The sequence below is a fragment of the Saccostrea cucullata genome, unplaced genomic scaffold (genome assembly GCF_032062105.1).
Source record: "Saccostrea cucullata isolate Sc308-1 unplaced genomic scaffold, CSIRO_AGI_Scuc_v1 ctg59, whole genome shotgun sequence".
Classification (NCBI taxonomy): domain Eukaryota; kingdom Metazoa; phylum Mollusca; class Bivalvia; order Ostreida; family Ostreidae; genus Saccostrea; species Saccostrea cuccullata.
The window spans coordinates 233,576-247,848 of record NW_026930547.1 but is presented as its reverse complement, the minus strand read 5'-3'; the positions used below and the strand labels follow the sequence as shown (position 1 = coordinate 247,848).

Genomic DNA, 14,273 nt, shown 5'->3' with positions numbered 1-14,273 from the left:
GCATCAGACCTGTGAGGGGTATGCCTTGCTATTATAGTCACTACTTTGAACTTGACATACTTTGAATACTTCCTGTATTCCTGTGTACAGTGCATCAACTTCTCAGGATCAGCAGATAAATTTACGCTGTCTTTAATTGCATTTCTTATTCAAGGGGAATAACTCTGAATGGTTTCTCTGGTTGACAAATAGGGATAATAAAATTTGTTGAAAAGCCATCATAACAGAATTGAATTAGTACAATAGCTGAGAGTCTCGACAAAGTAGGTTATTCACAGAATCACAGCTAGACTAGGGTAATAAAGCAGGAAGCCTTGTAGGTCTGTCCCCCTTAATTAACATCATCAGGTGTGAGGAAAGGTCATAATGAGGTAATTATCTCTGCTGGAAGTCTGGTGCACAGGAGTCAGGGCACCTGCTGGGGACAAAATCACCGAAGCATTGACAAACTCATGCCAGTGAGGAGAGAAAAGTTTATAATGTCGTTATATACTGAGAATCTTATCATGTTAGATGTCTGTTTTGTATAAAGTGCCATCAACAGTTACTTGACTTCTGTAGTTTATAACAACTGCTTGAAAACTTTGCTGAAGAGCAATACATAGTAAAACAAACTCAAATATTGTTTGTATGAGTACACTAAAACATGATTCTTTCAAATTAGATTTAAAGGTCAAGGTTTTAAAGAGAGAAACAGTTTAAGGTTACATTTAAACCTGATGAGACAAAAGCATTGATGAATATCAACTCAGTGAGGGGGATGTACATGTATATAAAATGAAATATATCTAAATAACAGAGAGCATCTCTGCCAGCATACATCTCACAAGCTGTCAATGAGATAAGACAACTGTCAACAGTAAACAAAGTATACATCTCACTGTGTGAAAATGAAAAAATATAGCAAAGGGCATCACTGCCAACATACATCTTAAAATCTGGTAATGTGATATAGCAAATGACACCACAGTCCAACATACATGTATAACTCACATTCTAATAATGGTCTCATAATCTGAAATAAGATATAGCAAATGGCATCACTACCAACATACATCTCAAAATCTGGTTATGAGATATAGCAAATGGCACCACTACCAACATACATCTCAAAATCTGGTAATGAGATATAGCAAATGGCACCACTACCAACATACATCTCAAAATGTGGTAATGAGATATAGCAAATGGCATCTCTAATAACATACATCTCAAAATTTGTTAATGAGTTTTAACACTCATTCAGCTAGCAGACAACTGTCTTCTACCAGCACACCTCTCACCATGTAAAATTGTTTGTAAATGATCATATTTTTCTGACACAATTATCCCCACAGTATTACCCATAGTCTTGAAAAATTCTAGTTTATATGAAAAACAATCATTAAAAATTACATTTCTAGAGGAATTGTAAGTTTTTTGATAGATCATCTGTGTTATTTTGCCTTATGTTGGAGAGTAGTCTTCAGAAACCTACAACAGCAGGGACTTTCTTAATTAAAACAGCATGTTAGTTTTTTTTTTCTGACAAAATTCTGGTTTTAATCCAGACCAGCTGCTACTATTTCTCTCTGCATGATTATTCAGGTTAAGGAAGATCCATACTTTTACAGATCCGGTTTTAATTTTATACACAGATTATAAAATTCCGGTTATCACATGTCTATCAAAATGAATTTTCAAGATGATAGTTAACAATACAGTTGTTGTGCATTTTACATGTAATATACATGTATATAATGGTAATTAAGACTGCACTATGCACTTTAGATCTGTATATTATGTAATTTTATAAACATACACACACACAGAAAAATAATCATGATGAGATCATGCTTTTCTATATATTGGCTGTTGAATTTTGTACTAGCTGAGACAGGTTGTATGAAGAAAAGCAAATTAAGGCATGTGTTTTATTGACTTTTTATTAGTTTATGAGTAATTTAAGGTATTCACTGACAGATGAAAAAATTATTAGTTTGACAAAAAATGTTGAAGGCCTGGACTTATTAATTATTATGTATTAATGCTCAACAAATTGTATCTGCATGATAACTGCATCATATTTCAACTGATAGTTCCCAGTTCTGTGCTTGCAAGGGGTGTCTAAATAGTTTTGTAGACCTCCTCTTACAGCAGATGCTTGTGTCCAATAGGATACAATAAAATGTAATGATCGACACATTCTGGTTTTGAACTTTACTTATTTCCTGTGGTTAACATACAAGACAGAGTTCAGAGCCATACTTTTATTAAACATACAAGCAGGGCATTGAACCTTCTTCCACCACTGTAAAAATGTTAGATTTTGATAACTCTGTAGTAGCCCATTGTTTACAAACTACACTGTAGCTGCCCATACCCTCTCTGATTTGTCAGCCACGTTATTGCTCAAAGAGCAATTGCTGGCTTATGCTTTCAGAATAGGGCATTACCAGGTTCATTGTTCCTTACTCCCTCCACATCATACTACATGTTATATAACAACCTCAAATAACTGGGGGATTACATCATCATAGGCAGGGAAATCCCCCCTGCCCCCTATTATCTTTAAAGAAGTGGACAGGTAAAGCGAGTCCACTTCTGTGAAGAGAATACCCTCCCCCACCCCTCCCTTTAGGTCTTAGGGACACCCCTAAGTTATAATATGACAAAGGTTTGTATTAGTACTTTACAAAAGACATCTAGATAAAATTTCCTGAATCTAAGTGTCTACGATATGTTTCTGAGTTCCATATGTTTGACCTCTGTCCATTACTTTTGACCTTTGTTCATTACTTCTCTAACCAGGATCCCCACTGGACAACTTCTGACACTACTGCAGTGAATCCTGAATGCTCAGAAACCCATTTCTATCCCTGCTTAAACAAAACCACATGGGGGTTGCCATATTTCAAGTTTGACATGACCCTCTTACATGTTAAAACTCTGAGAAAGGACAGCTTTACCATGGCAACCATCTGACGACTTCCATGAGATTTTTATTCAGGTCCTAATGTCCCTTACAATTAAATTATAGATGTAATCTCATCAAAAAGATCACTGTTCATCTGGTATTCTTAGCTTGCTTAGAAATGGTTTTAAAAATTGTAAAGTTTACATCTCTAAATATGAGTAAATCTGTAAACAAAGTAGATTTGTTGTACACATATTTTTGTTCCATGCCAAATAAATTCTCTTTTTGCAAAAATCATTTTTTTTAATTTCAGAAATAAAAGAAGCTTTTTTTGTTTAAACTTGGAAAAAGTGACAATGCATATAACAGTGTTTGCCAAAGTACTGCAGAACTAGTTACAAATGAATAACCACAGTATACAGCTTTATAAAATATCTTAGTAAATTCAATAAAGATCCAGCACTGAAATTTAATTGTAAAGAGCTCTTTTTATCTCCTGCAGGACAAAACAAGTGAACTGATAAACTTTTAAAAAAGTGAAAATCGAATACTGAGTCATAACTCCAAAACGTATACATCCCACACTTTGAAATTCATCGGTTTTAGGGTTTTTATTGCTGTTGTGTTTTGAAATGATCAATCGTCAGATAATTAATGCATTATTGAGTGCACCTCTACTGAAAATAAAACCTATGTCTTGAATTAATTTTATGATATGGTGCATTATGATTGCATCACTGAATTTCAAAATTATCTTGAGAACAAATTTGTTGAGATTTCAATCTAAGACTCTCACTGAAGTAATGGCTGCTAGAGAAAGACTCGAGATTTACCTGATTGTAGAAGATAATTCCAGGCTAATAGTGCGCTCCCAGTTATCTTAATCCAAACACTGCAAAAAAATGAAAGTAGTCATTTAAATCAAAACTCTTTTAAATGCAGTGCCAGTATCTATCAGCAGCAGATCTCTAAAATCAATATCACATCTCCCAAACTCCACAAAATGCAACACAAAATCACTTCACCATGAGAAAAAAGCTATGAACATGATGAAACTGCACACCAGCTTGTGAAAATCTCCAATTACAATTGGAAAACTAACCATGCGTGGCCAGAAGAAATTGCGCCCTCTCTCACACATTTATAATGGAGGTATAATGGGGGACCATGACAATGCAGGAAAAAATTCCCTGAGAAATGTTTGCTCAGAGCTTCTGTCGGGGAAGTCATACGAGTGGAGCACCCCCCATCTACAGTGAGGAACAAGCACAAACAAATACTTGACAGGACAGGGGTAAAGAAGCTGCTCATAATATTGTTTCTGTGGAGATAAGCTGTTGATGCAGCTCTGTAGTAAATTAACTACACTGTTATGATAAAAGGCAACACTCTAATGTAAATCACAGCTGCATGCTCCTTTTGTTATCAGGTATTACTGCACTGTCAATCAATGAAAGCCAATAAATTTATTGATAGCAATAAATTGATATTTCATCACATAAAAATTTTTATAACAACAGAAAGTTTTTATTTTATTCTAGCTTTTTTGATGCCCCTTTCAGAACTAAGGTTATATAGAACTTCAATAGGCTTCTCTGAATCAGTTGTAACCTTGAATCTATGTGGAGATGCTTATCTTGTCTGTTAAGGCCAAACCATCCATTAAATGAGGACTTTTACAAGAATAAGCCTAACTCTGCTCTTTTCTAAATTATCTCCCCTTAAAGGGAATGCTCTCTTTATCATTTGAACAAACCTGAATTATATCCTGTAAATTATTGCAAGAAATACTCTGTGGCAAAAGTTTGATTAAAATTGGTTAATGGTCCTTAATAAGTCAAGAGTGTGAGAAATTAATGGTTAAATTAGCAGACAGGTATAAGGCAGATAGTCAGATGAATGACAGGAATGCATAATCTGATCAGCAAGTGACTTTAAAACAAAATAGTACAAAGTTAACTTTATATTTCAATAAATTATATACAGTGTAAGTGGAAATTTTTGCGAGACACAATTTAATGATTTGTCATTAAAAATTGGTATTTTATTATTAGCGAGATGTAATTTTAGCGATTTTAAAAAGCACACTTATCTAAATAAGCTATTACAAATAAAGCGCAATTAATTTTTAGTGATGCTCAATTTCAGCGATCTTGGCACCCTTGCTATTAATGCCAAAATTAAATCCTCGCTTAAAATTATACAGTAGTATTTGCTCTTTTTTGTACAGTATGTGGGATAGTAACATAGCTGTAACTTATATACAGTAAGTATCAATAACATCTTCAACATATCAAAATTTTTCGGGTGAATTTAACTCTTTTATTCTGAATCTAAAAGTCAGCCACAAAACCATGAACCACATTAACAGGCATATATACTGTCCTCAGTATTAGAGCATCACATGTATATACCCGGTTGCAGCATGAGGCAGCATAAGTCTGTTTTTGATCTAAACTGGAAGGTAATGAAATATGGATATTTTGCATAATGCAATACTGGATTCATCTCTACAGAAACTCCTTGTGGATACAGATATGTTTTTTTTGTCATTCTATATCTGGATTACTGCTGAACACAGCTGGTATCTCCCTGGTTAACAGTCTAGTAAGGTGAACAAACTTCTGCAGTAGCCATTGACAGAATAAGCAAATGGAAAGTCCCTGGTTTTATGCCCAACTCTAGAATCTACCATCTGTGAATGAAGGAACTTCTTAGGGCAAAACTAAATGAGGGAACTAATTCAAAGTTAATAATCTTCAGTAAGGAGAATTATTACAGGCCAAATCTGATTAGATGTCCCCAAAAGTTCTCCCTCAAGCAAGGAAAAGTGAGTTTTTATTTCTTCCAGGAAAAAACGTCGATAGTTTTGTGTGTCCTCTTGCTGGGTAATGGAGAGTTGGCTCTGCTTCCCATATATAATGTATGATCCACACAGAACGAGCACTGATTTACTGGGCTCGCCATTATTACAACATTATAGGATTAGATTTAATGAGTTTTACACTTAAGGATTTCTAAAACTAATTATAAAAAAAATATATTTAGGGGAATGGTTCTTAGAAATATATTTTAAAAAGTCAGTTTTATACCGGTATTTTTCATTACTCCCTCTATATTGCACAGTACAGCAAACTCGTTAAACACGGATATTGCGAATTTACGGATATAGCGAAGTCATCTTGGATCCCCAACTATATAAATTTAATGAATTTTTTTTATACTGTTATTACGAATTACGGATATAGCGAAGTAATTTCACAGGTCCCTGTGACTTCGTTATAACCAAGTTTTGCTGTATAACTAAATGGATGAATATACATTGTATGTGGTGATTTATTTGGTTGTGGAAATTTGTTATTTGAGGATGGTCCGAGCCTGGCAGGGAAAGAGGGATCAAACATGAAGAAAACATAAATTTTCAGACTTATCCTTTAATAAAACACAATAATAGTGTTTATACTACATCAAATTAATCTCGATTTAAAACTAATCTAAATTGCTTAAGTGAGTCAAAGTCAAATCAAAGATTCTGTAAGAGAATGTCAAAAACAATTCTGACAATTGAGCATTAATGTCTTGTTAGCTCCACACCATCTTTGTTTTCTTATAACAAATCTGAGTAGACTCATTAACCTTGTCAGTGGCCAGCAAGGGAAAGGTCAAGTCCATCCACCATATTTCACAATTAGACAAGTATGTACCTAACTAATGGTTATAACCATGTTAATTGGAGCACAACAGACAATTCCCAAGCATCAAACTTCTGATGATTAATGAAAAATAAACAAAAGGCCCATGGGCCACAACACTCACATGTGTAACTTTGGCCTTGCTGTTCTTCACCAGATTTTCCCCCTTGTAACCCCATCCTACCCCCAAGGACCATGGTTTCAATAATTAGAATCTACACTACCCCAGGAGAATGCTTCCACAAAGGTTTCATCTTTTATGGCCCCCTGCAGTGGTTCTTGAGAAGATTTTACCTATATACATTGTATTTCAATGTAAATATTTCCATTCCCCATTTTGGTCCCACCCTACCCTAGGGGGTCATGATTTCAACAATTTAAGATTCTTCAATACCCCAGGATGAATTCACATATTTTTTGTTTTATCTTTGCTGGCCCAGTGGTTCTTTAGAAGATTTTAAAAGATTTTTCATATATATGGACCTTCTATCCGGATGTATCCGGAAACCGGACGATTTTTCATCGGAACGAAATTTTAAAATGTTATTCTCTCTTGTTTAACTGGTGATTCAGATATCCGGATGCTTCACTTATTCGGACAAATTGACTGGGAACCAAAGCGTCAGGATAAATGAGGGTCCACTGTATATTTCTATGTAAAACTTTGATTTCCTATTGTGACTCCACCTTAGCCTTTGAAGACCTGATTTGAACAATTTAGAATCAACTCTACCTCAGAAAAATTCCACATATATTTCTCTTATTTTCTCATTATTTTCTGGCCCAGTAGTGGTTCTTAAAAAGAAGACTTTTTAATGACACCCCTATTTTGCATTTTCTTGATTATCTACCCATAGAAGGGGGCTTAAATTGGTCCTTTAATTTAACAATTTAGAAACACCTTCACCTAAGGATGCCATGTACCAATTTAGATTAAAATTAACCCATTGGTTCTTGAGATGAAGTTGAAAATTTTACAAGTTTACAGATGGACAGGCAGACAGTTAGACAGACAGGTAGATGGAAAGACGAATGCCAGAACCGGGTGATCAGAAAAGCTCACTTGAGTTTTCAGCACAGGTGAGCTAAAAACCTGCATAATTCACAGAACATAGAACTGCATGCAGATAAATTTCTTACTGTATAATGATTAACAACTTGGGATTAAATAGCTAATCCCATCTTCATCTTGATCATAAGTTATCAAATTTATATATGACTGTCTACACCAGAAAACTGAAAGTATGGAAGAGAGCAACAAAAGTATAGATGCTTGAACTACAGATACTAAAGTCAGCAATTAATTCTGAATCATTAAAAAAAGAGAAGAGAAAAATGACATGTATTCATTTTATAATGAACCTCTTTGTTGCTAATACACAGTCCAGAAAATTGAAGGGATTCTCTCTTCACATTACAACTGCTTCTGACTACAAGTCTGAACAAACCCGTGTTGATACGATTGTCCAAGTATGCGATTACAATCTGTTTTTTCTGGAGGAAAACAAATTACTTCACAAGATGTTATCAGCTGAAAAGCATAAAAATCTCTCATGTTCACACTGCATCCAAATGGGAACCATAGCTACACATTATTTTTTATCAAGTGTTGTTTTTAAAACTTGCAAAGGTAGCCCCCCCCCCATTTAACACATTAAAAATTATGTTAATTATGCATATTCAATACTTACACCTAAAAAAAAAATGCTTTTTTTGATATTGATAAAGGCTTAATTTACAATTGCCAATGGTGACTGGTGTCTGTGCCAAATTTTGATTGTCGGCCTGCACAATATTGGTCATGCATTTCCTAATTAGTCAGTACGTGTAATACAAATGAGATAACGTACACCCGCTAACATAGCATTCAATCACAATACTGGCTCTATAATCTTTATAAATCATATCATAGTCCTCTTACGTCAGTGGAGACAAATTAATACCGATACTCTATATACCATACAATGGTACATAAATCTGATACAAAATGTAGATCAACTGAATCAAAATTAATTACATTACTGAATCTATCACTCATTTTCCCCTCTTTTTGACATAAATCTGTGATATGACAGCGGGAATAAGTTCACCCTATATTATATGAGAAAAGGGCATGGGGAAAGTACATCCATTCTGACTTTATAGTGAGAATTACCATTTCAGACTGCTCCACTAATAATTGGTGTATGATTTGTCTAGAAATAATAAAGTAGTTATCTATTAACACTATTCACACATGATTAAAAAAAAAGTTATCATATTACTAAGCCTTATTTTTCTAAGTTAACTTTTATAGGTTATGAACTTCATTATTACAGTCAAATCTTGATATCTCAAAGTCAGCAGAAAAAGATCCAAGATATCTAGGATTTCATGTTACAAAAGTTGAGATCTGAGACTCGCTTTGATTTACTAGTATTCCATTGGCTGTGTGGCACAGTGGTTAGAGGATCTGCTTTAGAGTCGCGAGGTAGGAACTGATCCTTACATCGCGGCTTTGAATCCCACTGTGGGACATGGAGACCAGTCCTTTGGATGAGAATGTATAAGCAGAGGTCCCGTGTCGCAGTAGGTGCTGGCATGAAAAAGATCCCTCACTGCTCAATGGCCCTGAGTGCCTAGCATAGGACAAAATTTGCAGCTCTGCACTGGTAAGTGGTGGCATCTCCATATGAGAAAAAAAATTCTCGAGAGGGATGTTAAAGGATCGACATACAATCAATCAATCAGTCAATTGATAAATACCTAGTGTCTGAGTGTGACATACCATTCACAATTAAACAATATAATATACCAATGGTAAAGCTTAAAATCTAACTACATATAGTACTTCTCTGAACAATGGTAATTCTTTTACTTGCGACTGAGTTGATATTAACTTGTTCTTCTGCTTTGAAAAGACCCTTGCCCACTATCGACCTATTTTTCCTGCACTGAGATACCCCTCCTATCCTTCTATCCCCTGCACTTGTTTCTGCACCACCATGCCACCCCCTCCCTCTGTACACCTGCTTGACTTTCCTTCAGTCTGAGGTAATCTATCACATCCCCAACCATTTCAGGAGTAATCTATCATGGCCCCCACCACTTCAAGATAAGACTCTGTCTCCTCTCATCAGTCTTCTACTTTAACCAGCAATTTCTCATCAACATTCCCACTAGAAGCTCAGAGCTTCAATGTGTTCTCCTCAATGCTTCTTCTAACTAGTGTGTAGTTTCCCATCTCAGTGACACTTCCAGCAATATAACAAATGATTCCACTATGTCATCTAGACATATCATAGTGTAAGGAAAGGAAGCTCATGTTGGTTAATTATGATTTATACAGTCTTTTATCATTGATCACTTGTCTTTCTTCAAAAACTATTTTTTAAATCTCTAATTATAATGAACAGTGTTCTCAAAAATATTGTGAAAAAAAAACACTTCTTTCTAAAATGACTACCTTTACATCCCCCTTTTTGGTAGGGCTGTCCATTCTAAAAACTGCAGTAAGTAGTAAACATTGTACCAATGATCCTGGTCAGGGCACCAATTGCTTCTTACAGGAAACACTTATATAAGTACCAATTACTTTCACTCTCAGTATGAGATAATATTATGCAATTAATCTTCAATCTATTCAGAGTATTACAAAAAATCATTTTTAAATGGCCTAAAAACTTACCAATTTTAAACAGAAATAATAGTCATTTACTACAGTTGGAGTATCAATGAACCTTAAAGTATATTGTTTTTCTTGCCCTACTTCTCATCAGATAATGAGATAAGAGCCAGCAAGTAGCCATAACAGAAAATAAATTATATCATCTCAAGAAGATATTTGTGTAAATTGCATCCTGTTCACAAGGAAATGCATTTAATATTACCTTGTATATTATAAATGCAAAGTGAAACAATGTAAATGAAACTTATTGTGTAAAATAAAACAGTCATTGTCCAAATTAGCCCTTCCAAACTTCCTGAAGCCTAAACCTAAAACTCCTTCACTTATTATCCCCTCACAGAATTGTAAGATTAAATCATTCTGTATCTTTACTTGTGTGTGCATCAGTTTTTGCTTGTTGAAACTTAGTGGTCCCAAACAGAATTGTGGACATGATAATTATCAACGTTTAGTGCAAATCCTGCTGTAGAGGTTGCAGGCATGTAGGGTGCTGGTGCAAAGTTACCAACACTCTTTTGGGGATCAATAGGTCAAGGTCAATATCCTCATCACCAAGTTGTGGATATATCTAGCATAGCATTTGGCTTCAAACTTTCTACAGTGGGAAAAATTCCATATATTTGAATATGTAAACACAAAATGATGGTTACAGTAATATTATAACAGTGATTTGGGCACAATAGAGAGCAATTGACCTTTCAGTCTCAAACTTGCAAGAGAAGTGGTCCTGAACAGTGAAAGTGGGCATATACATTTGAGGTTTTAAGTTCAAAGTTAAAAAATGTGATAGCTGTAAATTAATTAAGTAGCTTAAGGGGACCCCAAGTCAAAAAGTATCAATTGACTTAAGTCAGCCATACTTTATACAGAAATGCATATTGTAACCAGCAGAAGCCAACTGATTGCAAGTAGTGAACATTACATCAGTCTGTGTGAAATAAGCATTCTTTTAGAGAAAGCATGGTTCAAGGAGATGCAATACTTTAGGAGTGACTTGATTTTATCTGGCAAAAATATATAAAAAATCTCAGCTATCTATCAAGCAGTGGAAAAGAAAATTTTCAATAGTGTAAAGCATATTAAAACTTTACCCATCTGCATTATTTCACAATTTGAACAGAAAGCACATAACTTTAGATGTTCAAATACATGTACCGGGTACAAAAAACAAAAATAATAAAAATAAAAAATAAAAATAAACCAAACACAAACTAAAATGACTGACTTCAAGAGTTATGAATTAAGATTTTTGAGGAATGAATTAATATGAGGGCCAACAGAAGAGCAGTGGTATTCACTTTGTTTCTTTTTACTTAATTTAGTACATGTACATTAAAAAAAAATGATAGAAAATGGTTCTGAGTATTGAGATTTTTGTAACTGCTGGACCTCTACACCACGTAAAGTTCATCTTGAAACCAGAGTCAAAATATTGCGATGTGATCAGCCTGTGAGAGCTACATCACAGAGAACACTTGTCATTTTGGACTATTAGGACATGATGGGATTATAATAAATGACATTTTGTACCAGGTTTCAAAAGAATTCACTGCAATTTAGCTAAATGCTATTCTAATCTCAGTTATAATTACCAATGAAATTTCCCAGTGGTGGTTCTTTTAAATGTAGTACAATCCAAAACTAACACAGGGTTACTAAAACTAGTCAGCTAACAGGCATAGATTCTGGATCTTGTGTTACACAGGTGCTATATTAGACGGCGAGGGAGCTGGATACCTTTCAGGTCCCAATCAGGTCAAGGTCAGGTGGAGGCCGTGGCGAAGTCCCCATATGTTTCTGAGATGTTTTTTTTTTCAATTTTGATTTTAGTGGGGGCATACACTTATTGCTGCACTAATAGTGTACATGTTTATCATAATAAATTATTTTAATATAACCAACAATAATCAATTCTGATTTTTAAAAGCTAAGACTTATACATTTCATGTATAGTATCAATTTTGAATAGAATTTTCAGGACTGTTAAAAGTCTATGCAATATGTCCTGTCTTCATTAACAAAATAATAATTTTTCATTACATTTCGACTGCAGCACACTTACAGTGCAATAGAAAAGACTTCACTGGATATGATTCTAAAAAAAAATATATCAAATTTCACTCTAAATATCTGTGCTTGACTAGTTATATCAGTATATTTAAACAATTAATCTAAACCAACCTTTTTCATGTAATCCTCTGTAAAATGTCAATAAAAATCCAAAGTTAAAAAAAATTAAAACAGAATGTTTGGCTCGGTGAAACCAAATGCATGAATGCACGTAAAACCTTCGCTGGCTTACAAAAACCACATTCGGATCAATGTTTGCTTTAACAGGTTCTATCTTTTAAATTAAAATAAATATCTATTTTATGCAAATCAAACAGTAGACAGCATCCATGGTTTTTTAAAAATTTAAATGAAATCAATATTTCAAATGGAACAACAAAAGTGCAAATGTTTTTCTCCTTTCCAAGACATCATTCAACACTGGCCTACTCAAATCATATCTTAATTATTTGATTAATGATTAAGTTTACATATTCATCTCTTACCTTAACAAGATTTCTGAAAAAAGTTGCAGCCCCCTCTAAAAGTAAACAGAATGGACAGGTAACAGACAAGTAAACAAATGACAGGTGAATTAAGCAGGTAAACAAATGACAGGTGAAAGGTACACGACAAGTAGGAGACAAATTAACATGCTGGGCCCTATTTTCTGGTGGTAACAACTACAATTTGTCTCTTACAAAGAAATTAGAAGCTTATGACAATAAAAATGGGGGATGTCACCTACCACAATCCCATAACATCAGAGCGAGAGGTATTTACAGTCAGTGAGCACTTCTGACATTTTCTTTCCACAGTTTTCATTAATTATTTAAGTCACAATTACACAGATGTGTAAATCAGTTCATTAAAATTCCCTGTTCTCAATGAAAACAAAATCTAATCAGGCCAAGGTCTAAACATGGTATTCATAATTGAATAAGTTCTCCTTGTTGGAAATTCAGCCATGAACTTTTACTGAGACAGAAGCAAAGAATTCCAATATGAATAAAATAATTTTAAAAAATACTGAAAAGAACTTACCTCCATAAAGTGCTGGAACCGAAAATTAAACAAATTATCCGCAACAAGCCTGTGTGTGTTAAATGTCATCCATGTAATCCTGCAAAAAAAAAAAAATCCATATTTCATTCATAGTCAGTGTTGCAGGAGAGTTTTTTTTTACTAAAAATGTCCTTGCAAATTCAAAAGAACATAAATTGATAAATAAAACACTATTAGGAGGAAATGTTTCAGACAGTATTCTGTTAACCGAAGAGGAAAAAAAACAGCTAAACTGCGAAAACTTAGGGATACTCTCCACAAACAACTACATTAAACTGACATGCAGAGAAATGGGTCTTGAAAACAATATATCGTACAAAAAAAGTAAAATATTTATGTTGTAATTATACACCAATGTCCAAAACGAGGGAATTTTCACACAGGAGGTTGGGCCTGGTGTAATGGTTATAAATCCTGCCTCTATTCTGGGTCAATATCACCATTCTTTCCGGGTTTTCTATCAACATTTCATTTTCTCGCGGGTTATGATTGAGCAGACTAACTGTTTATCCAGAAAATAGAAACATAAATAGTCGGGTCTCTATTTCCTAAATCTTTTCATACTTGTTATAGGTTTTCTTATTTATTTTCGATTACAACCGGACCATTTGTATAAAGTAAAGCACAGGGTACACCTAAAAAGAAGAAAAGACATGTAATACAAATCTGTTTTACAAATAGCCGTATTTAATAGGATATTTGGCTTTCCTTCCCAATTCACATGTTAGGGTGATTTTCATACTTGAATTGCAATTAAGACATATACTGTATGAAATTGGAACTGAAAAGAAATCAATCTTCAGGTATTAGCTGCATGAGCTTGGTGACTCAGTACCTCCCACTCAAGGACAATTTTTATTTTATGTGCAGGTGCTTGGGTTTCTCAATCTCAGTAAGAGATTAA

At 34.2% G+C, this 14,273-nt stretch overlaps 1 protein-coding gene across 4 annotated transcripts in view; it reads right to left on the bottom strand.

Moving 5' to 3' along the window:
- Window positions 1–13,366, bottom strand: part of LOC134228986 (excitatory amino acid transporter-like) — a 34,576-nt gene extending 21,210 nt beyond the window's left edge. The window contains exons 1-2 of one of the 4 annotated variants that reach the window (XM_062710693.1): window positions 13,349–13,366; window positions 3,730–3,788 (exon numbers count right to left, since the gene is read on the bottom strand). The gene's annotated coding sequence lies outside the window, so the exon portion shown is untranslated. Of the gene's footprint in view, window positions 1–60; window positions 212–3,729; window positions 3,789–3,998; window positions 4,146–12,810; window positions 12,829–13,348 lie in introns of those variants that run through there. The other 3 variants (XM_062710692.1, XM_062710691.1, XM_062710695.1) reach the window with 3 other exon arrangements.
- Window positions 13,367–14,273: the final 907 nt, after the last annotated feature.